The sequence below is a fragment of the Coturnix japonica genome, chromosome 5 (genome assembly GCF_054131305.1).
Source record: "Coturnix japonica strain WE chromosome 5, WE-NBRP24, whole genome shotgun sequence".
NCBI lineage: Eukaryota > Metazoa > Chordata > Aves > Galliformes > Phasianidae > Coturnix > Coturnix japonica.
The window spans coordinates 4,887,269-4,912,475 of NC_140667.1; the positions used below are offsets into that span (position 1 = coordinate 4,887,269).

At 37.0% G+C, this 25,207-nt stretch overlaps 1 long non-coding RNA gene across 2 annotated transcripts in view; it reads right to left on the reverse strand.

Moving 5' to 3' along the window:
• LOC146760616 (uncharacterized) overlaps positions 1-25,207 on the reverse strand; it is a 95,914-nt gene that overhangs the window by 33,010 nt on the left and 37,697 nt on the right. The window lies entirely within an intron of this gene.

Below are 25,207 nucleotides of genomic sequence, written 5' to 3' on the forward strand. Positions count from 1 at the left end.
ATGGGTGCGCTTTTGCTGACACTCACTGCACGATAAGTACTTAAAAGCAAGAAAATGAAAACACTTATTTCAGATATGCATCTCATTAAACGACTGCCCTAACATGCAGACGAATAAGTTATTATTGTCAATATGTGCAGATGCTGTTTCTAAACTCATTCCGGGATAAATGAATTTGCCAGCAAGATGGAAGATGTCACTCGAGACAGAAGTACTCAAGTGAAACTGCCCTAAGTGTCGAGGCTGCCATCAGTAAGTTTTTTACGTTGTCTTTATAATTAATGCAACAGTTACTATGTGTGTGAGGTGAGACTTATTGCCCATTCTGACCAGAAGGATTTGAGGAGAGAGTGAAGCAGGCTGGAGAGCACCTAGAAGTTGTATTTGACCAATGAGGTAGAAAGGGACGCCTGTGATGCCATTCTGTAAGGGTTTTAAACAGTGACTCAGAATGGATGGAGGCTTAAGGTACTGTGAGTTTAAGTACCTAGAAAAGACATCACTCCTCCTCTTTGTGGTTTATGTCACATAACAATGCCTGGCAAAACAATGGAGTGAGAGCAATATTTTGCTATTCAAACACAAAGTAAGTATTTTTAACTAAGAGGTTTGCGTACAGCTGCATGAAAGGGTGAATGTGATTAGAGAAATTAATTGCCCAGGATCTGCAACTATTATAAAAAAAAAAAAAAACAAAAAACAAACCTAAAATACTTGTCAGTTGACTTAAAAGCATCTGTAACAGGCTGCAAAATAAATGGTTACAACTTCTGAACTTATGATAAGCTGTTTTCACTGGCAGGAGTAACAAAGACGGTAATATTAGGGCTCTGAAACACATCAGACATGAAAGAAGAAAAATATATATATATATTTTTTGTACTTAAAAATATTTTAAGTGGTTTCATTAGAATTATCCTTTACAGTCATGGGAACAGTTATCATTTAAAGGATCAGCTGAGACATCTAAGGACAAGTTGATAAAATGATCTTAAAAAAAACCTGGCAGGACCAATGATTTACAAATAAGACTGGTAAGGCAGTCAAATATGAAATTTCTTCTGTTTGTGTGCTTTTTCCTTTTTTCATTGAGGCTGCTTAAAACAGTAGGTATTAGCATAATAGTGATATGAATATGCTGACTTCTAACAAGTATTTGAGGAATAGAAGGGGTTTGAAAAGCTACAGATCTACACTGTGTAAAGATATGAAGCTGTAAAATGAATTAATCAGTAGATACTTAAATAACAGCGACTCAGTAGGGGAAAACAGAACTTCTGCAGGAGAGAATCTTTCTTTTAAAATTTATCAGAAGTTTCTGAAGAAATCAGTGAGTGTGTGAATATGAATAAATAGCTCGCACTCTTATCAGATACCTCATGGATGCTTGATACGGTTCCTCACGGAAGAAAGGAGGAAATTCTGAGCAGAGCAAAAGATTGTGCTGACTCAAATATTACACTTTGGATGCCTCCTTCACTGAGAAACAGTACAAAAGCCCAAACACACAAAACCGGCCACCAGCAAAACTTAACTCGATTCCACATTGGTTATTTTTATCAGTAAGTCAAAATCGACTTTGTGCCTGGTTTTGAGCTAGCTCTATCCATATGAATAAGAGCAAGCTAATTGTTTTGGAGTGCAAGCTTTAAGTTTTCATTAACAGCGTTACAGACGAATTCAGAACCTTGTTAGAATAGTAAGACAGTGTGGATAGAATGGAATAGCCTTGCACACCCTCTAGTGGTACGTACAGGTATTAAGGCTTTGGCCAAATCTCTGGCTTATAAGTAATTTTTCCATGCATCTGTATTTATCATAGATGTTCAAATTCTTCACAGTGGAGTTTGACACGTTTTGTTAACCATCCTTACATCTTGACTTCTAGCAGTAACAACAGCAATAAATAAATAACAGTAAAAAATAAATGGCGTATTTTCAAATGTTATTTGTTGGCTGCAGTCACATAAATCTGATTTATGAAGACATGGCATGACATGTTCTCTTAGAATTAACCTTATCGTTCAGGCAGAGACTTGAAAAAATATTGGAACAAATGGCTTCCTCGTAGTGTTTTGTTTCATTCTCATGTGTATGCAGCTCAGTATATTTCTTAATAGTTACTAATTGTTTGAAACATAAGCATATGTGATTTTCATCTGTCACACCAGGAAACATATTAATCAATTAGACTCAAATTGGTTGGGATTAAGAGGGTGTTAAGTACAGGACTGTGGAGAAATTGAGAGTGGAGAACAGGTTTATATTTCATTAACAGCCCTGCTTCTGTATCTTAGCAACTCCTAATGTATTTTCAAGAACTACTGCAGCTCCAGGATCTGTCTAACTAAGGTATCGGAGGATTAGTTTTACTGCAGAAAGTTTCAGACCTGGGAACACCTACTGATCTTTGAAATGTCCCTAGAATGTGTGCTAAGAATAACAACGTCTGATTTTATGCTTTTTGAACAATTAGGTTATCAAATCTACCTGTATTTATCACAATGCTAGTCACAGTGTGAGTTTGGTGAATGTTATTTAACCCAGCATTCAGTCTGAATTCTGTCTCTTAGGATGCCCTATGATGCAACTTCATAAATGGCTGGAGAAGAAGTGAAGCGTTCTGCTTAAGGCTCTGAGTCTTATGGAAGCGGTCACTTGGCATGCTTTTAAACTCTGTGGCTCAGAGCTAAGGTATGTAAAGATCATAAAGCATTAACTCCTTGCTTTCCAGAAAGCATGGAAAAATTTCCTGTTAGTTGACTTAGCTGTGGGCCATGGAAAAGGTGTAGCCTCAGCCCAATTTATACAGTGCTGTAGCTAGTGCTTTAGCTGAACTGCTTTTGTAGTTCCCGTGGCTGCAATGAATCCTCTTGCTTCTTCCTGTTTTTTAGCACATTAACTAGACAGCTCTGAGCAGTGCTGTCTGAAATACAGGCCCAGACCTAGGTGGGTCAAGGGACAGGAATGGTGACTTAGATGGTGTGTTATGGAGAATAAGGGTAAATGTTATCTGTATTGATTAGCTAGCATCAGAATTTTATCCCGCCACTGTTGCGTGTTGTGGTCTGATTCTGAAATAAATGAATGCTTATAATGACTCTTAATAGCATCATTACAATCTAAGCTACATTGCTAAGTAGAATGTAAGGTAAGATACTGAAGTCAAGCCTCCTGATCTCTTGCAGACTGTTTGCTGTTTCATGTAAAGTTATTAATGTAGAAAAAGGATCTGTATAGTTACATTTTTTTTGCAACGTATCTGTTCTAGTTACTAGTTCTCTCAGGAATGCTGAACATTTGTTGCTTCTTGTGTGAGTTCTTTTGAGGTGGTAGCACTTTTTGTTCTGGTCCATTGGTCACTGGGGATCCTGTATTTCCATGCAGGCTTAGTGACATAAATGGTACAGTAGAGTGCAAGAGATCACTTATAGTGTTTTTGGTGATTGCTGAATAGCTAACAACCTATCTGGTCATGCACTCTTCTTGAAAGTAACTTGAAAGAATGAATCTCATTGAAACTGCGAAATAATTTTCTGTAGTGTTTCAGTGGGGAGGTATAGTTAGCAGTTTTAAATAATTTAGTAACATTGGTTAAAAGTCTTTTGGTGTGAGAACGCAGTATGTGTTTACCTACAGCTTGAGCTGTAAGTCAGAAGAGTTTCTTAAACTGTTGTGCTATAGAAATTATACAAGGAGTGGTAAACTAGCAACATAGTTTAGTCTCCCTACAATGTTGCTTTAGTTTGTACAAGTTTCATCAAGATATTTTCAACTGGAGAATGTGAGGGTGCTGATGAAATGCGTTGATACAAGGTGATTCTGAAGGGAACAGATGAAATAAATGCTGTGCTCTTTATTTCCATTTCTTTTCACTGTATTGTGCATGTGCTTGATCCACCTATGAAGGAGTCCTGAATTTTCTGTCAGGATTGGGCCATTGGTCTTAGTGGTGAGAATGCTGTGAAACAATATGACATACTGGAGATAGATGATTCATCACATTATTTGATGTAATTGTTAAAGTGTAAGTACTCCTGTTGCTCTTTCTATCCTTATTATATTTTCTTATTACACTTTTACGATAAGCGGCCCATTTTTGTTTATTACTAATCTATGTAGGTGACTTTGAAAATAATGCTTCTCATGGAATCTACAAGAGAACACAGAATTGCAGGGGCTGGAAGGGACCTCTACAGATCACTGAGTCCAACCCACCTGCTAAAGCAGGTTCCCTCCAGTAGCTCACATTGGTAGGAAACCAGGTCTTGAATATCTTTAGAAAAGGAGATTCCACAATCACTCTGGGCATCCTGTTCCAGTATTGTGTCATCTTCAATGTAAAGAACTTCATCTATTCCAGTTTTTGGCCATTTCTCCATGTCCTATCACTACACACCACTGAAAGCAGTCTGATCTCATCCAACTGCCTCCAGCACTTCAGAGATTTATAAACTGATCAGATCCCCTCTCAGTCTTCTCTAAACTGAACAGACCCATGTCCTGCAGCCTTTACTTGTGCAGGAGATGCTCCAGGCCCTTTACCATCCATGTCACCCTCTGCTGGACACTCTCTAGGAGATCCCTGTCTTTTCTGAAATGGTAAGCCCAGAACTGCACACAGTATTCCAGATGTGGCCTCATCAAGGCAGAGTTTGGGGGGGCAGGATCACTTCCCTTGAGCTGTTGGCCGTGCTCTTCTAAATGCATCCCAGGACACCTTTAGACTTCCTGGTCACAAGAGCACAATGATACTCATTGTGAAGGCAGATGCCACTAATTGGTTCCATGTGACCAAGCCTGAAAAACAGCTTATAATGGCTATGCAGATATGTCTATGAAGCTGGCAAACTCAGCCTTAACTTTGACATTTTAGTACCCTAGAGAAGATTTAATTGCTATTTTTGATGAGCTATATTTAATATATTGATTCCAGACCTGTCTACTTTTTTTTGTGTGTGTTGTGATCAAACTTGAAAACTGCTACTATTTTAAGGATAATTCCTGGAATTTAGGGATGTTCTTTCTTTAGTGTAGAGCCTGGGACATGAGCAATGCTCACGTTTGTATAACTTTAAAAACTGTACAAGTCTTAAACATGTTTTAAACAGCATCAATCCATTCAAACACAGACAATTTGACCTTTCAGCTTCCTTTTTTATCTCAGTGATAGGGCTCAGAAGTTGTGCTTGTGGGTAGTTATTCTCTTCATCCTTTATTCTCTGGATGTCTTGCAACAGTGCAACAGTTTGAGTTCTTGATGCAAAGAGGTAAATATATAATGTCTGGGGATGAGGGTGACCCTGTAGATAGCTGTAAGGGAAACTGTTGATCACAGCCTGAACCTCTGATTAACCATCTGATGAGTCAGCTGTGGGAGCACAGGTGAAGGTAATTCTGCTTTATGCTTAAGGTATAGAGCTCGACTCCACCTCTCCTAGATCCCATTTAAGGGCTGACCACCAGTAAGGTAGCATCTCTTTCTGCAGATCTCTTCTTTGTGTAGTTCTTTGGTGAGCCTTGACATCCGTGAGTACCTGTCTTGAAGGCCTCAGAGTTGGTGAGTTTTTTTTCTTAGTTATCCTTTGGCTCTTTATTTCTGACTATATTTGTACTATTCCATCTGTACGTTATACTTGTATTATTTCAACTGTACAATACCATACTGGTATTATTTCCACTGTACAATATCAGGCACAAAAAGTAGAAAGTAGCTGATTAAACTGACAGATTTCTCAACTCCTGTGCATGGGTTAAAAAACTGGAAACGTTAGCAGTTGCATATAAACTGTGTGCTTACACTGCTGCTCCTTAACCTCTAGTTTAATTGCTCTCTTTTTATCCAGCCCCTCTGATATTCAGCCCATGGTGACTTATCCAGACATATAGTTAAGAGTGTAAAGCCAGCTGTTGAAGCTGGGCTAATTGCTATTTGTAGGAATCAGCATACTGCCCAGTTGCTGATTAGCTTTGGAGTATCTCCACCTGTTACTGAGCACTGCCACTTTTTCTATTATCTGGTATCTGAAATATAAACTATATGCATATATATATGTATATATAGTTTTTGATTTGCCTGCAGCTTCAATTATCCTGAGCTAGTGCAAGTACAGGCATCGAGGAGAACTGTTATAAAATGACAGTGAGGCTTTTGAGGTAAGAATTTCACTAAATATCGTTTATTATTATTTCTGCCCACATGATGGCAGTACATGTTAATCCAAATGAAGAAAGTTAAAAGCAAATTGCATCTTTTCAGCAACAAAGTTCTGTTGCTCCCCACTCCCAAGACTAAGAATGTCTGAGAAATTTCTAAGAGGCATTATGAATACATATGAAAGGATAACTCCCCCTTACTGTAAAAGCCCCCAAGTCTTATAAAGCAGTAAAGCACTGCTTCATGCATGAACCACACGTAACTATGAATGTGTATGGAATGGTGCTATGTTATAAATAGAAGTGGTCAGTAAAGCTTTGTCAGTCATGCTTGGCTTAATCATTTGAAGTCAATAAAGTCATTGAAGTATAATAGCCACTCCCTGGCATTGGTTTTGCAAGTGCAGAACTGGAGTTTTGAGCTCCTCGATGCTGATTGTTTAATCTGTTGTAAGAGCATGGAAAGTCTAAACAGACAGTCTATTGAGTTATTAGCTGCAAAAAAAGTTCAGGCATTACTTCAGAAGAGTTACAACCAGGAACAAAGTCTATTGAATTTGTCAAGCTTCATCTGTTTGAGTTGAATCAAGAGAGTTTGAGTGTGTTTCTGTGTTTGCTGGGTAGAATTGAACGTCGTTGCCAGCATTTACCATTAAAGGTTGTAATGCTAAAAAGTCAAAGAAAAAAAACCCCAAACCACTTGTTTTTATAAGCTTTGACTTATCTCAAAAAAAAAGTAGTACTTTTTTTTGGTTGGTTTTTTTTTTTAAGGTAATTAAAAAGTGTATTAGACTTGACTTTATACTTCATATTTCTTTTATGCTAAGATCAGATAAGGAAAAGAGTAAAAATTTGTATTTACAACTACAAAGCTAGAAAACTAGGAATAAATACTCATTTCAGCTCAAATGCATAAAGCAAGAGACTTCTGCAAAGCTCAGCAGGTTTCTTTGATTAGAGTCCCAGGTGAGCATGATCTCATAGAAGCATAGAATAGCTCAGGTTGGAAAAGACCTTAAAGATCAGCAAGTGCAACCAGAGCTTAACCATACTACCCTAACTCTAACAAGGCCTTATGACCAATTTACCTCTTGAATCCTGTTACAGAACATGCTGGACTTGCTGATATGAGCTGTTTTGTGATATGTACCTGCAGATAAGAAGCATGAAAGAAGTGGGAACTGAAGCAACCAAAGTGAGTAATTTGTTGCTATTTTGTTTATTATAGTTTTTATTTCATGAATCCTAAGGATTGCTACATTAGTTCCTATGGTTCGTATTGTAAGACTAAAATTATCTTATAAGATGTCTCCTTTTGCTACAGTATGTACTATACTATGTAAATCCCTGCCCTTGTTTGCAATCAGCAGGTATGTGGGAACTTATTGTGGCACGTAATGCTTCTGTATGTTTTGAGTTACCACTCAAATTGCACCTGAAAATGCAATGCCAGAAGGCATTAATGGTAACTCACTTATGCCTGTGTCCACAGTAGTGGAAAGGAGAAATTCATTTCTTGAATGGCTAGGGAACTTAATGACTCTGAAGTCCTGTAGATTTAGAAATTGATCGCTTTGTTTTAATCTTTCTCATGTCATGTCTGCAGTAACCTCCATTTTAAAATATCTCACTTTCTTCTCTGTGGGTAGCCTACAAATACCACCTACCTCTTGATATTGCCTATCAAAACTGCGTGTTTTTTATTCTTCCCACACTCCACCTCTTGTATTAGAAAATAATCTCAATATACTCCTCTGTGTGGCCAGACTAGATTGATTAAACTGGTATTTCTCTCGCTCACTTGTTTAACTGAGCTGATATGTAAGGTAGTTTTCCCACTAATTCTTTAAATTGCGTGGTTTAGTAGAAGCCAGGGATTGTCCAAGCGTAGAGTCCCTTGTACTAGGCCCTGCTCATGTGGAGAATAGGAGAGAATCTCTTGAATGTATTAACTTGAGAACTTGGAAACAGTATTTCTGCTGCAAGTACGGAAAGTGTGGCGGTTTTGGAATGAGGAAAATACGGTGGAAAAAGAGGTACATTGTACTGGAGGGAGGGAAGAATGAAGAAAACAGAGCAGTTATTTCCTACGTGTCCAAAAATGGTGCTGGAGTTCAATTAAAAAATATGTAGAGTTCTCAGAATATCCAGTCTTTGATCTGTGATTGTTCCCTCAGCTCTATGCCTTGTTCCCAAACTGAAGCAGGTTCTGTGTTAACTAACACTGTGAGGAAGGATAGGGAAGCCCTGCATTTATTTCATCCTGGCATACGATTGCTGTTTGTGGCATGTCTGATGTTGTAAGCTGCATGTTAAGATGAGTTTTCTTGTGACTGGAAGATTATGTATCCGATGGGACTCTCAGGGCATTATTAATCTTATTATCTTGAGTGAGAGTGCACTGTGCTCTGGGCTCGTTGTAGAACTACTTTCAGGGCATGAAGCAACTTTAACGCTTACACAAAATAATGCTTGGGCAAAAAATAGATACTCTGATAAAGCAGCATATTTTATGCCAAGCTGATTGGTAATTTTGCAATATTATGCTACTAAGATGGCTATAAAACCAAAAGGTACTACAGTAATGTTGACTGTGATGCTGTGTTGCCTGCGGGTAAACAGCAAAGTTATTAGGAAAGGAATGTAAAGAAAATACTCCAGTTTTAGAAGAGCAACCTCTAGAGTTATATAGCTGTTCAAGGTGAAGATGACATTGCCAGATGCATTCTCTATTGTTAGTTTCTTGTTTTCCCAGTGTTGTAGTGTAGAAGATTCATGGGTAAACCTAACTTAAGTTGGTTCTCACTAGGGAGAGCCATCAAAGTTGCTTAAAGGGAGCAGACTGGTATAGTCTTGCTAGAGAAAGCAGTTGTGCAACCGAGAACTTCTGGGGATATGAACTTTGTCAAAAAGGCAAGGGGTTTGGATAGATACGGGTACAAGCGTGGCGTCTCATTGGCTCATCTTCCTCTGTGATGTGCAGTTATGTCTCCAAAATTGAGAGTTTCTATAGTAGTTTTATTTTCTGGAATGCAAGGCTACCTCGTAGAAAAAAAATCATTTGGTCAGCTAATGTGCTTAATAATTATGCTGTTACAGAAATAACTATTTATCAACAACCCCTAAAAAAAAAACTCACAAAACTTCTCAAAAGACTTTCTTTGATTTTTTTAGAGTTGCTGAACTGAGTACTTATGTCTTTGCATTATAGAATGTATGTGAAATTTTCTTACATAAAAGCAATGGATTTGTCTTTGGAGAAACCCCGTTGTTTTCAGAATTGCTTCTCTTAACACATTGCTATGCTCTTGTAAGTAACCCTGGACATAAAGCTGTGTACAAGAAATCTTTTGAAGACCAGCTTTTCAAAACATTGTGAAAATCTGAAAGCATAGGGAAAACTGAGCAACTCATTCTGGAAACAGTACATTTAATAAGGCAGAATTAGCTTCAGTGATATTATTTCCTAAATATTTCAGTGGGGACTGTAAAGAATTTGTTTATTAATACAACTATCCTGCATATAGTGCTCCTAGAGAAAATTGGTTAGGTGTGTGAGCATCTCTGTATCATTTCCATAAATGTCCTTTAAAACCAGAACTGTAGTTGTGTTTTCAGGCATTTATTTGGACTGAATTGCTAGTGGATGCTGTCTTCTAAGAGAATTGTTGCTTCACCTGTGCCACGTGGTATCTTTTTCTTGTTTTCCCAGTATATATGTGCTCATGCTACTAAAAACAACTAAGCTAGTAAATTCTATGTTGCATCCCGAATAAATGTCATTCTCTACTTCTCTGAGAAACTGTTTGATACACATTTCCAATTCCTTATATCCTGTCATAAGAAAAGATAGCTGGGGATTACTGGTTGGCCTGAGACTTTGATGGTGGGTTAGAGAACCTTCCAAGTGCAAGGAAGATGCTGTTGAAAATTCCATGTGGTGCATTGCAACTAAACAGTAATAGGACTGGGACAATTCTGAAAGATTAGTTTGGTCTCCTTCCAGTCCCTAGTGGGTAAAATGCTTGGCTAATGCTGCAGCTGGCAGCGAAGGGTAGCCCGGGGCTGTCTTCTTGAATCCATTGAGATATCTTTTGTGGAGTCTTTTTCCCTCCTCCCTAAATTTGCTCACTGCACCAACAGGATGTTTCTTGAACTAAGAAGTAACTTGGACATTATTTTCCACTGCGAGGGTATGTCTTGTAAAGAGACAGTTAATTGGCTGTTATTTTGCACTTGCAGAATTACTCCTTTATGGACTTGTTTATGTAGATCAGAGAGGCCCTGGGGCTTCTTTGACCTAGTCCCTTGCATAGACTAATGGAAGAACTGCTGTCAGGCTGAAAGATTGCCTTTGTTTGTAGCTTTTGCTAGCATGGTGGAGAGATCTGGTTTTGGTGATCTTGGCATGGGGTAGATAACAGATTGGATGATACTCTTGCTCTCAGACGTAAGATCTCTAGGATAGAAGTGCTCCATTCCAGAAACTAGTGCATGTTTTGTTCTGGTGTTATCCTCAATGCTTAGAATCCTCAATGCTTAGAATCCTCAATGCTTAGCATCCTCAATGCTTAGCTTACAAAACTCAATGCTTAGCATCCTCAATGCTTAACAGCCTCAATGCTTAGCATCCTCAATGCATATCTTAGAATCCTCAAAGCTCAGGATCCTCAATGCTTAGAAACCTCAATGCACAGAGTCCTTAATGCTTAGAAACCTCAATACTTAGCATCCTCAGTGCTTAGCTTAGAATCCTAACTGCTTAGAAACCTCAATGCTTATAATCCTCAGTGCTTAGCATCCTCAGTGCGTAGAATCGCCAATCCTTAGAAACCTCAATGCTTAGCATCCTCAATCCTTAGTATGCTCTATGCTTGACAGAAGCAGTAGGGTATTTCCAGAACTTCATTATATTTAGTTACAGTAAGGCAGAACTGCCATTCTGATACATATGTACACATATATGCATATATCTTCCTTAAACATAGTACAACTTCATAAAATACAGAAAATAGGACTTTCTCTTCATTTTCATCCCTCTCTGCTCCCTTTGCTATAGCTGCTTGCTTGGTGATAGGTGTATGCAAGTGAAAGAATGTTCTTCTTCCCTGCTGGTTTTTCTACCTGCCTGCAAAACAGGTGACTAGGAGAAAGGCAAGGCATGTCAGCTCCTAAAACTGCTGCCTGGTGTAGCCTGTGCTTGGATGCTTGAGTGGTTACAGATTCCTAGTCAGTGCAGCTTGTGTCTGGATGACTTTTGTCTTGGTCTTTGTAGGTTATAACTTAGCCCAAAGGCATCAGTATGAAACAGCGTGAACTCTCTTCACCAGTTAGGGGGCATTTATAGCTGTGCATGGAAGCTGCTATCAACCATAGGGTGACTAGATCTAGTGATTCATCTGTTGTCTAAATGTTATGTAGGTGGATTAACAGTGATGTGGGGGACAAAGCTCTGTGAAGGCAGAGACGAAAACACTTCATTGGAAGTCAGCCTGCCTGTGTGCTGAGACTGCGTATGATTACTGTAAGCAGCCTGTGTAACTGAAACAGATCAGCCACCTGTACGGTGCAGGTAAATAAAAGGAATTCATGAAGAAAGGCTGATTGAACAGGAGAAACAGCAATCGCAGCTGGTTACACTGTCATCCAAATGGAAGAAAAGAGTTAGCACTTGACTACTGATGCATAGCAAGTTGGAAATGCTTTCCTTTGAATGGGGAAAGAATACTACCAGAGTCTTTGGAAAGTTCATATGATTTATTTTTCTCTAGACCAATTCGATTTCTTTCCTGATCGTACAAACTTCGTGAAGGATTAGCATCTTAAATATCTGAGCTTTGTAGGCTTAGTTGACTGCAAATCCTGACTTTGGTGTTTATTTTGGAACTTGTCACAGAAAACCTTGTGTTCTCCATAGTGACATTCCTCTATAAGCCATTTTTAAATGATATATGGAGCACAAACAATTGGAGGACTAATAACATCATCTTGGCATGTGAAGATATTTGAATAAAATTGACTCTTTCTTTTTTTTTAAACTAAAATTATTTCTAAATACTTCTTTTTCCTAAGTGTTGACAAAGTAAAATTTGGGGTTTAGTTTTTAACAGAGTCAAGTTACTAACATCTTGAAATAACCTTATGTGAAATTGAGGGGTAATGTATATAAAAAAGGCAGTGAGAAGAATTCGTTTATTCTTACTTTCCCAAGATTAAAAATAAATAAATAAATAAATAAATATACAAAATAACAACAAAACAAAATCAGAAAGCAAACAAAAAAACTAAAAATCAGCAGATAATTTTGTCTGTAGTATTACCTTTTGCCAATTTTAATTGTGTTATTTCCAGCCCCCAGACTGTAAAGAAGGATTTTTGTCTCATTACTTATATCTGTAATGCTATTTACTCTAACATGTTCTGCTTAATATAAGTGCTTCCTGAAAAGGTGAAAAGATTCTTTTACACATCTTAGTGTTTCTATAGATTGACCAGAATGTGATTAAAGCAGAATTCAACAGCTGGAATTAAATTACAGCTCCAGTCTTATTGAGTTCTGGGCCATAACTTGAACAGTGCTGTCTGATTTCTATATGTTTCCTGTTTATAAAGCATTTTCATGTGGACTTCAGCCATCTACAGAATAAGTGCTGCTAAATGGTGGTGGTAAGAATGTTTATACTTCTTTTTGTAGATGTGTGCACATATTTGAATTTCTCCTGAATACTGACTGATTTTTCCCATGGATAATGAGATGTAACACATTTCAAGTCTTCCGTAAACCATTTTGTCCTTATGATGCTTCACTATCTCTACTATGCTATTAAGACTTTACAGTCTTATGTGTACCTTAAGTCTCTTATGGAAGCTGCCACTTTTTTTTATAAGCCAACTTTAGTGATTTCTGCCTATCCCAAACTTAGTCCTGACCTCTGCCAACATAAATTTGTCCTAGACCTGTAGCCTTTTCAGAACAGCAGTGTAAATCTAGCTTGTAGGTTATAAGATTCTGTGCTTTAGGTCTATTGGCATCCTAAACTATATAGCCAAAAACCTAGTGACTATTACTTGCATGGGACATAATCCACATCCTGAATGATTAATAGCCTTCATACAGATTTCTCAGCAGTTCTAACATTTATTTGCTGATACATCTGAAATACAAAACAAATAACACATGGACTACATTACTTAAACAAGCACATCCATTACTCTAGTTACTCTTTATTCTTAGTTGCAAATGTACATGCTGTGGGTTAGAACAGACAAGTCTTACTTCAGAAGCAAGCTTGAAGACTTCCATCTCTGGCAAACTGTTATTGTTGTTTCTGTGGCCCTTTGTTCTGAGAAGAAAACCTTAACAGAGATACTCAATTTACTGCATTATACTTTGGAGAATTTCTGAGATTCTGATTCAAGGAAAGATGGCTCCAATTTGTGATAACAGGGAGGAAAAGGTGAATGCACAGGAAATGTGCAGGAATGCAAACTGAGAGTGAAGAACAGTGACTGTGAGCAAAGTTAAATGTCAGAAGTGCAAAGAGACATAGAAGCAGAGATAATGGTTGGAGGGGAGTGAGCCAAACATAAGGGGTGTAGAAAAGAGCGTAATGAAGAGAATCAGTTATGGGGGAACTTGCAAAATAATAAATGTTGGAAAGCTCATTGAATCCTGGGAGAAGGTAACTTAACTGGAGAGTGGGGTTTGTTCAAGTACATTCATGTTGCTCTTTTCTTTTCCCCCCTAAAAGTATGTGAGAAGTACATCTGAAGGGGCATTTGTGTTTAGGGAACGAATGGCAGAGGAGAAGTGAGGAAGGGGGAGAAGGTGAAAGAAGAACGTGCAATTTTTTAAATCTGCTTTAGTGGTGCTGCCCAGCAAAGAATCCTACTTAAATATTAGTCTGCATCATAAGATATTGAGACTCTCAGGCTTCTGAGGGGAATACTTTTGATCTTCAGTGTTCTAAAATACTATCTGAGCAAAGAGCTGGTCTAAATATACAAATTTGTGTACTTGTCTCTCCTGTCTGCGATCAGGTGATTAACTTTGCCCCTTCTCTGCTTTTACCCCTTGCAAATGCATAAAAAAGTCAGTAGTGTTTGTATCTCATGGTTGCTTGTTCTGTTTCTCTGCCAGCTCTGAATCAGATGGCCAATCTAGAAAATACCTTCTTTGACCTCTTATTTTTTTCCTCTCCTTCCTTTGAGAGCTTATTGCCATTTCTTTTCTTGATCCTTAGACAACCTCCCAGCTTGCCACTTTCTGTCAACAAAGAAACAAGCAGTCTCTTTTATCTGGTTTGCCTTTTGATCTATTCTCAGTTCTTCAAGTTATGACCTAGAAAAAAAAATAAAAAAGAGCAACAACAGAAAACAACAGGCATTGCCTAAATTGATGCTTAGGTGAAAATCAGACATTACCTGTACTAACAGTCCATCTTTGATGCAAGCTTATCTAACAGCTGTTGCTGGGATGACTGTCATTAATGAAATAAAATAGTTGTTATAGAACCTTCTTTGCTGGGCAAGTGATGGCTCATTTGTTAACAGGAGTCAAACAACGAACAGAAAAAAATATATAGTGATTAATGACTATTATTTATATTTTTTTTTTTGTAAACAAGTTTGGACTCTAGAATGTAACCCTGACAGACATGTGAGAATTATACTGTAGTACAACAGTATAAAAGGACACAGTTATTACAGTAAAATCACTTTAATAGGAATCCCAGAAATCTGGAACTTGAAATTTCTGTTTCTGCTTGGACTCAAATAATAAAAATTCTTATTTTTGCCCTCATCCATATTTGACTCCTACAAAGTTGTTCCCCATCACTTAACAAATCAACTGCCTTCGCTGAGAGCCATCTACAGCTGCTAAAGCCCCTGCTCCTGCCCAAAATGAAACCCTTTGAGCACCCTGTGGATTCATACGTATGATTCTCTTACCTTGCAGTATCTGTGCATGTTTCAAGTGCACAGTATTAAGAGTGTCTCGTTTAAGAAATGATCACTAAAAATACTCGCTCATTCTAATGTATAGCTTTCTTCTTTTGTCGCTGATTTTGAGACTTTGGTATCATTCTGCAGGAAGGATTTAAAAGGTTTTCTATGGACTTTTAGTTCTATGTAATTATTTGCTAAAATAACTTACTGATGACTTAATTGCTAAATCTATGTTTGGGGTGTACAAAGAACTAAGATTTAAAATGGTAAGCAACATGGTAATAAGGAGAGCTAAAAGCAAAGGCATCTCATTAGATAAAACAAGGAAAATGTTTGGGAGACTTTCCTGTGAACAAAAATTGGGATTGCTGCATTTTTATTTTTTTTTTTATCAACTCAAAATTGCATGGAATTATCCATGCAACTAATTAGAAGTCATTAGAAGTTATGTTGACATTTATCGATTTGGATGCAGCTTCTAGCTGCAAAAACTCAGTCAGCATATGGATGATGGTATCTGGACATGTTGGTGTGCTAAATCATAAGCTGTCTATTCCCAATCCTCTGCACTTGGTAAAACTTAAGGTTCCAGAACAACTTGCAGAAAGTGAGAAATGTTTGAAATTGGTTGCTGTCTGGATAGTACAATCAAGTTCTTCCTTGCCTATTTTCAGTAAATTAATAAATGTCTTTGTATTTCCAGTTAGTAAACACTGGAGAAAACTCAACTGTCGGTCAGTTAAGAATAGTTTTGAATGAGTTCTATCTTCTTAGTAAATATCAGAGAAGAACAGATAAGTAAACTTTTGAGTTCTTGTTTTGATTTGAACTTTAATCCTATTTTAGTAACTTCAAGTAAAATTACAATAATGTAGGATGCTTTTTCTTTTAACAGTAAAACAGTTTTCTGACTCTGAGTTATAGAGCATTTCTTGTGTTGTTAACATGCCTCAAATACGAACCTGCACTCAAAAACCCACAGGCAAATTTAACATCTTACTTTGTACGTTTTCAGGCAAAAGACAGTAATCAGTGCAGCTCTACAGATTCATTGCAAAGTTTGTATTGCAAGTGGTGAGATGCCTGACATAAATGCAAATCTGGTAAAGAAGCTAAGAACACAAATTCTTCCTTTTTAATGTTGCTGTACCACTTGCCTTTTTGTGCAAGAAACATTAAGGGAAATTTAAAACAGATTATATTTCATTCATTTATTCTTACTTTACTTTTATTCTTGGGGTTCTGCTGAAAACTAGAGCCGATTAAATTGAACTCCTAAATATTTACTCCTAATCTAAAAGCTACTCACTTCAACTGGTGTGAGGTCAGGTTATATGGAAATATATATTGGAAATACATTAAAAATATGCTAAGTATTTCTTTATATTTTAAAATTCAGACACTGATTAAAGAATAATTTAAAGTTATAATTTCATATTTAACAATACTAAACACGTGGTAAATTTAGCCAGTGATACATTCCTCTGGAATGTTTATTTGAGAATCTTCATATTAACTTATCTTTGCTAGGCTATACTGTGAATCTATGGAAGCCATTCTCCCCTTTTCTGCCTGATTTGTGACTTAAAAATGTCTTCTCTTGCCAAAAATAATACCAAAGATTTTGTATAGAAACATACATGCATTGGCTTCAGAACGTTCTGGCTAGGTTACTTGTGTTGTCATATGCATATTCTGACATTCATTCTAAATTCAGTTGGCTTCAGTGGGAGGAGGATGGAGTAATAAAAGCTTTTCCAATCTTTGGAATGTGTGAGAGTAGTGCTGATAGCCTAAACCTTAAGCAGCAGTAGTAGATAATATCATAGATCTGTAAATGGGCCGTGTATCTTCATGGTTTTTGGAAGTCTGATGCTGCCTTTTAAATCAAAGTCAAAAGTTAATATATTTTTTTTCGTTTAAAAAAAAACAAAAACTTTTCATTTACCACTGTAGTTGTTACACTCAGCAGTGTGCTGCTGACAAGTGTTTGTTTGAACTAATGATTATAAATATCATGAAGAATGATAATTTTCATTTACCCTACTGGCCAACCAAACTATCAGCACATAGGAGTAGCTTTTATGTCTTTTTCTTCAAGGTAAAGAACAAAATGCATTTTACAGAATAGTCAAAAAGTCTCCATTGACCAGTGTTGCTTATTGGTAATTTTAGGCTTAGCTTTTGATATTCTCCTTATTTAATTATTTTCTTTCCCTTAGTTTTAGAATCAGTGTGTAAGCTACTATTTGCCTGAGATCTCGAGGCCACTAGCAATTTTTTTCCTCTTTAGTTGTTTTTGTTTAAGTTGGCAGGGAAGATTAAAAGTAAAATTAACTGTTTTTTTTTTTTTTTTTGTAAGAACAATGATTTTTAAGACAAAAACCATTTATGTGCAACTTACAAGCTCATCAGCTTTATTTAAGTGACAAGTATTTATTAAGTACGAGGCCAAGAGCCCACATCTGTAAGTTAAAATTTGTTATTATTGATAGGAAGGAGGATAGACAAAGTAAGATAGCCCTTGATCCAGGTATTGCCAATACCAGAAACTTCAGAAATTGGATGAATATTTTAAAGTATTTGTAGGGTATGCCTGGGTGTACATCTTCTGTCATCTTGTGTCATAAATCATTAGGGAATATGAGTAAGACTCATGTTTAAGTTATTATTTATGATATGAAGATTACTTATTGCTGAGAGGAAATGCTGATGTCCCTCAATTCTCTTGATGAGTTGTATGCGCTCAGTTGTTGAGTTTATTATTAGTTTGGGATGTGAGATGTTTAACTTCTTAAAGTTTGTGTAAAAATGGGGTAATAATGCCAATGTGCATCTCCAGAGTACCACTAGAATGAAATAAATACATCTTTAGGCTAATGAGTGCTACAGTCCTTGTTCATTAAGACATTCTAGACTAACAAAATGAGAGGAAGCTGCTCCAGTTTCATGCTGATGCTTAGGAAGAAATGAACACTGTTACATTAACAGATCACATATTGTTTTGTTATTTCAATAGTGTTACACTACTGTAAGTCAGTAGCAGGGGTTCTTCTACTTTTTACAGTGTTGTCTAAAGCACCGCTGTCATATCATAGTAATAAAACCTCACTCATCTCTAGATTATCATATTAGTGCATTGGTATTGGAACTTGAGCAATTCCAGTGTCATTTTTGCCCTAGAGTATCCAGGAACCAACCCCTTCAAAAACTGCAGGTTTGGGTCTGGTGTCCTACTTTGCATGTTAAAACTGTCCACTTTTTACTGTTTCAGACACTAATAGCAAAGGGACATTGCATAGATGGTTAAAGAAGTTTCAGTGGGACTACTCAGTTGATCTGAGTCTGTATTTTAGAAGAGAACCACAAGATCAAACTGCAGACCATTGTGTGCCATTACAATTACTGTTCTGCTAAAGCATCTTATTAAACAATAGTGCATTAATGTTCACTGATGAGGTCTGTCAGCAGACAGGTGGTGTTGAGTCTCTGTAGTTCTTTGTGAGGGTAGGATTTGGTATCCTTCTCAGTAATCCATCCTTGTACTTCCTATTAAACTTGATACAGTTTTTCCCCTTTGTTTTGAAAGCTTCCTGGAAGATTAAATACAACTATGTACTATACTTGAGGGGGGGGGGAAAAAAAAAAGAGGCAATATACTCCCAAACCCCAGAATAATGCTCTTTCACATTTCACTGTGATCTTTGTGTCTGTTTTCCTTCACTGCTCACAGAGGAGGCATTTTCTGTGTTTGGGGAGGAAAAAAATAGGATCTGTTGGTAAAGACATCATGATTTATGTCAGTGGGTAGTATTTGGGCAGGCATGAGTCTTTATTTTTAAGTTAGCTTTGAACCAAATGTTGCCTACTGCAGATTTAAAAATGGTGAGACAGTACGTAGTATTCCTTCAATGAATCTGCTGATCATGTCTGGTAATGTCAGCGATGACTTGTATCTCCTTCTCTGCTATTTAGGTTTCTTTGAAAATATAGGAGGCTGTCTCTTTCAAACTGATGTTGCACGTATTTGCTAGTTTTGAGTGAAAAGTTAGTGGTAAAGCAGCCAGGAGGGTGGTCAGAAAAGTGAAGAGACTGCACTGAAGAGAGTACAGACTGGGAAGCCCAGAATATCAGTGGAAGCTAATGAACTTTCTTCTGGGCAATTCTGGTGTGCGGACTGTGTGAATTGTATGGCCTGTAAAGAGTTAAAAGTGTTTGTTTCACAGGACATTGGAAGAAATTTATGTGCGCAAGTGAAACTGAAAGGTCGAATGTGTGACTCTATTGACAGATGGAACGAGCATAACATAAGAAGACAGTGACTAGAAAACAAGCAGGTTGTGTGAAAGTATTTTTAGAGACTAATTTCTACCCAGCTGTGTCTTCCATGAATGGAAGAAGTTTGTCAAACTTACCTACAAGTTACCTAATACCTACCTAGTGGAAATTAATTGCGCTGATATGATTTAAATGCGTACTTAATCTCTTGGGATAAAGACAGAATTAACGTTTTCAAGAATTCTACCTGAGTTTTAAAAGCTGTAGGAAATTGAGACTTAGGAGAACATATAAGTTTTTATTAGTGATCCCTAACTTTTAAATGCTCGCTCTAATTTAGTTCCCCTGTTGACTCTCACTTCTGTGCTCTTTTCCCCTCTCAACCTATGTCGTCTTCAGCTTAAAATATCAGGATATACCCTACTTGCTTGTTATATAATTATGAATCACCCTTCGTACCAGATTTGATACCCTGTCTGTGTTGTAATGGAATGTAATTGTAGTCCTCGTGTCAGACACCACCTTCTTGCCTAAGTAAAGGAAACCTGCATGAGATGGACAAAGGGAAGGGACTGTGAAGCTAAAAACAGAACTGGAATACAGTATTATGAAAAATTTAGACTGTCAAATCCTAACCTTTATTCACAGAATCATAGAATTTCATAGAATCATAGAATTATTGTAGATGCTAATAGTGCCCGACACCATTTCATTAAATATATATATAATATATATTTAAATATTTTTCATCCCACTAGGGATCTTTTCTAGATCCACGTTCCTTTGAGGTGCAGAAGACTTCTTTTAAACTTATTTATAGCCAGCTCCTGCCTACTTGTGTTGAAGCATTCCCTTCCACATAGCCTTTTTTCCTTCTGGTATCTTTCTAGGGAATATGACTCTTTCTCTACTTTTCTCTCTTCCTGAAGATTTCCTACGGTTGAGCAAAGTAAGCCAAGATCATTTTGGTCTAATCTTCTTAGTTATTCTGCCAATACTTCTGTATCCTTTTTCTGGTAAGGTTGTTTTTATTATGAATAGATAAATGCACAGAGTATTTCAGGTAAGACTTTCATTTGAGAAGTTTACGCTCAAAATTCAGCCAGAAGTGACATGGATAGTATGAAAAATAAATTCTCTCTTCATTTCAGAGAGACTAAATTAAACATCTATAGGTATAGTTCTTGTAAACACCACTGCTTAAGCTGACATACATATTTCTGTCAGTTAAGATGATTTCAACATCAACATTAAAAACAAGCATATTTATAAGTCTTTGCATGGGGAGGGTTGTCTTGCCCTTACTACTTTGCTAGTTGCAGCAAGTTGTGCAGATGTTATTACTTTCTAGATCAAAATTACTTGATTCTCCTTTCATTCATGCATACCTTCGAAATCAAGTTCAAAACCATGCATAAAATGATTCTACTTTTTTTTTTTTTAATTTTTTTTTTTAATAGCTTTTTAAGCCTTTTATGTTTTCAGGTGGAATAGTTCTCTCAGCAGTTTTGTAAAACCCAGTCAACTATGGCTTAGTTTAATTATTTACTTTCCACGAGTATAGACTGAAGTCAAGTGACAAAGAATTAATATTTTCACATCTATCTAGACAGAATGCATCACAGTAAAGGAAAAAGTGTCTCAGCTTGTGTAGCAAACCTCAGCTGCTTTAACCTTCTTTTATGAATCCGGAGGAGAGGATCTGATCTATCAGCCCTGGAAAATCATGAAGAACAGACTGGTGCAGAAAAGCAGGGAGTGCTGTTTCTCAGATGAACATAAGGACAACAGTTTTCAGTTGTGTATAGTTTTGTTTAGCTAATGTCAAGAGAATGGATTATTCGTGTAAGTAATTTTTAAAGGATTAGGCAGAAAATTAATTGCTGGTATAGCATCAAAGTCAGTGCTTACATGATACAGTCTTGTGTCATACGTGTGCAAAATGTATCATTTATTGAAAATCTACTTGATCTTCCTTGTTTAATACATGAGTAATTTTCAATCATTTGCAACACTTATTTGTTTTAAGGAGATGTCACCATCAATACTTGAAAGGAATAAGCAGGCACAGGAATCACATGAGAATACTGCAGAAGCTGCTGTGTATTTCTGGACTGTTTGGCCATGCCTTACAGAGTTTGGAGCGGAAGGTTTGGCTATAGCTTGCCACAGGTAGGCATGCTGCATCATATTGAACGGTGAAGTTGAGTCCTACCCTTCTGAAATCCACGTTCTGATGCTGTTTTATAAGCATCGTTTTCTTCTACTGTTTGAGCTCGTTAGGAACTTAGAACATTATTTTTCATATATAGAATACTAACTACAATGTAAGCAAGCAAGCAAGATGATGTCTGGAAAGGAGTAAATTAGCTGGTTAGTGAAAAAGGCATAGTAGACCTTAGAAGCGCAGTCTGACACTTGAGGGTTTTTTTAAGCATTAGAAGAAGCAAAAGGTCTGCGACAGAAAAGCATGAGGTTACTTTCTTGTGGAACAGAAGAAATAAATAAACACTGTGTTTATTTTGTTTATTTGAATATGATTCTTTCTCTAATATCCAGATGTCCATCTTTAGAGTGTTGATATTCTGTTTGGAAGAGGTTCTGGTGTTATGTGTGAAGTCAGCATTGAACACAACTTAATTTTGTGCATATGTAGATGCTTTGCAAGGTGTCTGTGATGGGAATGGCTGTCCTGGCCAGATGATCAGTTTGACTTTTAGGAAATCAGAGGTTCAGTGAAAAGCTTAGGAAAGGTTTTCTGTTGAGGGGTAGTCTGCTTGCTGTGCTGTCTGAACTCATACAGGACAATTTGGCATTTTGGGCTAGATCTTCAGCTGGTTACTGGAATAAATAAGTATATTACTGTTGAAGCTGTTCCCGTATTCAATAGAGGTTTTCAGGGAATTTTTTGTAACCTGAGAAAGGATTCTTAACTTCTATACCCTGCTGTCAAGAGCCCTAGATACTAAAACAAATACACTGGGGCCTTTCTTACTTCTATGTGTGTTTGTGTGATGTTTTCTTTGCCCTGATAGAAAACAAAAGCTGAGTTTTCTTCTCATTTTTATGTTTTGTTTGGTCTTTACTCACTAAAATACAGTCATATGCAAATACACAATTTTCAGTCTCACCTAGATTGTGGTACCAAAAGTCAGATGTGCTGTGAAGCACTTTATTTTGTTCTCTTTAGTCTCCGTTATCATTAATTCTAGTTTTTAGCAGTTCCTAAAATCTGTCTTGAAATGATCTTATCAGCAGTGTTTTCAACTGTCACTGGGTATCTTGTTAGATAATTTAGTATTCCAGAAGATTAACTTTTCCCATCTAAAATTTGTTGCCCCTAGTCAGCGCCTTCTATGTGCTTGCTCCTCTGTCAGGAACAATGATTCCAGCAAAATTCCATATAAATCCTGTTTTGTGGATTTTGTTATTCTGTTTTTTGTCTCGCTGCTTCCTTACCAAGATAATCAAGAGGAAGATTCCAATTCTAGTCTACTTCAGGCTTCAGTAGAAACCTTTTCAATAGCAGAAAGATCAGAACGTTGCCATCTTATGGAAATTTAAACATCTATATTAATAAATTGATCCCATGAAGACAGTTTCAATTTGTTTTGTTAGTTCTGAACAATGAAGATGGCTTTGTCTTCATTCTGACCTAGTAAGAGAAGTCATGAGATAGTCTTTTAAATCATTCCTTCGTTTATATAGCAAAGGAATAAATACTACTGTAAAGTATTGAGAAGAAAAGTCTGAAATACATGTAGTGTGTGCCACTTTGAGAGGTTTTCCTCTGATATGTCAGATGTGTTCTTACTAGTATCCTGTTTTGTGGGACCTCAGTTTGCTTCTGCATCTTCTGTGCTGCAGCTCTATTTTTGATCTTAGATCAGGTTTGGTGACTGTTCCCTGTACTGACCCCTTCTAGAGATCTTTTTTCAGCAGCAACAGTCAGCAGGGAGTCAGCCTTTATATTATATACATATTATTATAGACATTTTCAACTGTATTCCATTCAATCGTACCATACTCGTTCAAGGCAGCTTTACTTCCTTCAGCAGATTTGGCAGTTTGTAATTAACACGTAGTTAAGGGTTTTACCAGAACAGGTTACAAATTGTTACTGAATTGTAGGACCTTTCTGAAGATTCTCTGTTTCTCCAGTCTTGTTTTCTTGTCTCCTAAGTTTATTCTGATGAGAGAACCATGGAAGTAGATGCGTATCCCTTACCATGGTCACAGTTGCTAAGAACAGATTATAGTGATTATTCCGGATTCCACATGGAAATGATAATGTGAATAGGAATTCATATCACGTATCTGACATTTATGAAGCGGTGGGTATCATTAAGAAGTATATCCAGATCACAGATCCTACCATTTACCACACATACATTTCATACCCTGTATGGCATGGGGAACTGACAGTGTCATCCATAGTTCAGCCTTAGTGACGTTTCTAGTTGCTTTATTTTAGTTCAGTCCTTAGGCTGATATTTTTAACTTGAGATGAATTGCCTGAAGCTGACATTTTTGGGGAGTTTGAGATGAAACATTTCAGCCATACCTGAGAGCAATGCGGGCATAAAAGTAACTGCTTTCTCTTAAAATAAAGTTCTCCTGATCATTTTATTGGCATCGGCACCATACTTAGGAACAAAGATTAAAAAGAAATGAAAAGCCTCTGAAAACCATCCTGAGCATCCCTTTTCCACAGGTTTTTGAGATCTATTCTCATGAATGAGTCTGCACAGCACTGAAGAGGTTATATTAATAAAACTCAGAAACTGAGCTGAGGGCTTTTTGCTGAAATGCAGTAGTGGATCCTCACTTCATTCAGGCATGATGACAGCTCATTTCTGCTATTTGGTCAGAAATAAACTTAGGTTCATACAACTGGTGCCTTGGCATGCTAGCAAGCTATGGACAAGTGACCTTACTTCCCCCAGAAATATCTGTCAAGCAAAGAATGTTTATTACTTACAGGAACATCATAGAATTCTCTCAGTGAACCAGTAAATTTAAGTTTGCCTTTATACTATTTGGGGTTCTATGTTGTATACCTGTTTTTTTTTTTGTGTTTGTTTGTTTGTTTGGTAGGTTTAATGATTTTGCACTGTTCTTTCCCATATAGATCAATTTATCTTCTACCAGTCTTCAGCTGAGACAAACAGTGCCACGGAAAGACTTCTGCAGCGTTAGCAAGGTAAAACATTGAGTTCCATTACAGTAAAACTGTACTACACGTGCTGCTTCACAGTTAACAGAAGCACAGTTCAACTGGTTTTATTTCTTCAAAACACACAGCCAACTCTAGGGAATGTAAGTCATTGTGATTAATAGATGATTAAAGGAAAGAAAAAATGCTGTAAAAAAACCAACAATAAATATTTTGAATAAAAATAGAAGAATAAATCATGATATAATTATTGGCATAAGTAAGATACATTGAGGGTTTTCTTCACAAACAGAAGACTATGTTTGATTTTCTTTAACTTTTTGTTGAAAAAAGATCTTACCTTTACAATGGGAAGATAACAAAACTGTTCAGCATTTGTCGTTTTGTTTCTCCTTGAACTTATTATCTTAAGGATGAAATTGCAACATTCTGATGGCAAAGACAACACAGTGTACCAAAGTAGGTATTACACACACACAGGAGTGAACTAAAGAGGACACAGGCCTTTTTCCTTAACCTTGAGCAGTCTTTGGAGTGATGCTGAAGGTGTGTGTGGAATTTTATTTCATTCTTTTATTTATTTGGAAGCCTGGAAAGTGAGAGTGTTTGTGTGCTGACCTGAACAAATGTGTAGAAAAAGCCTTGTGC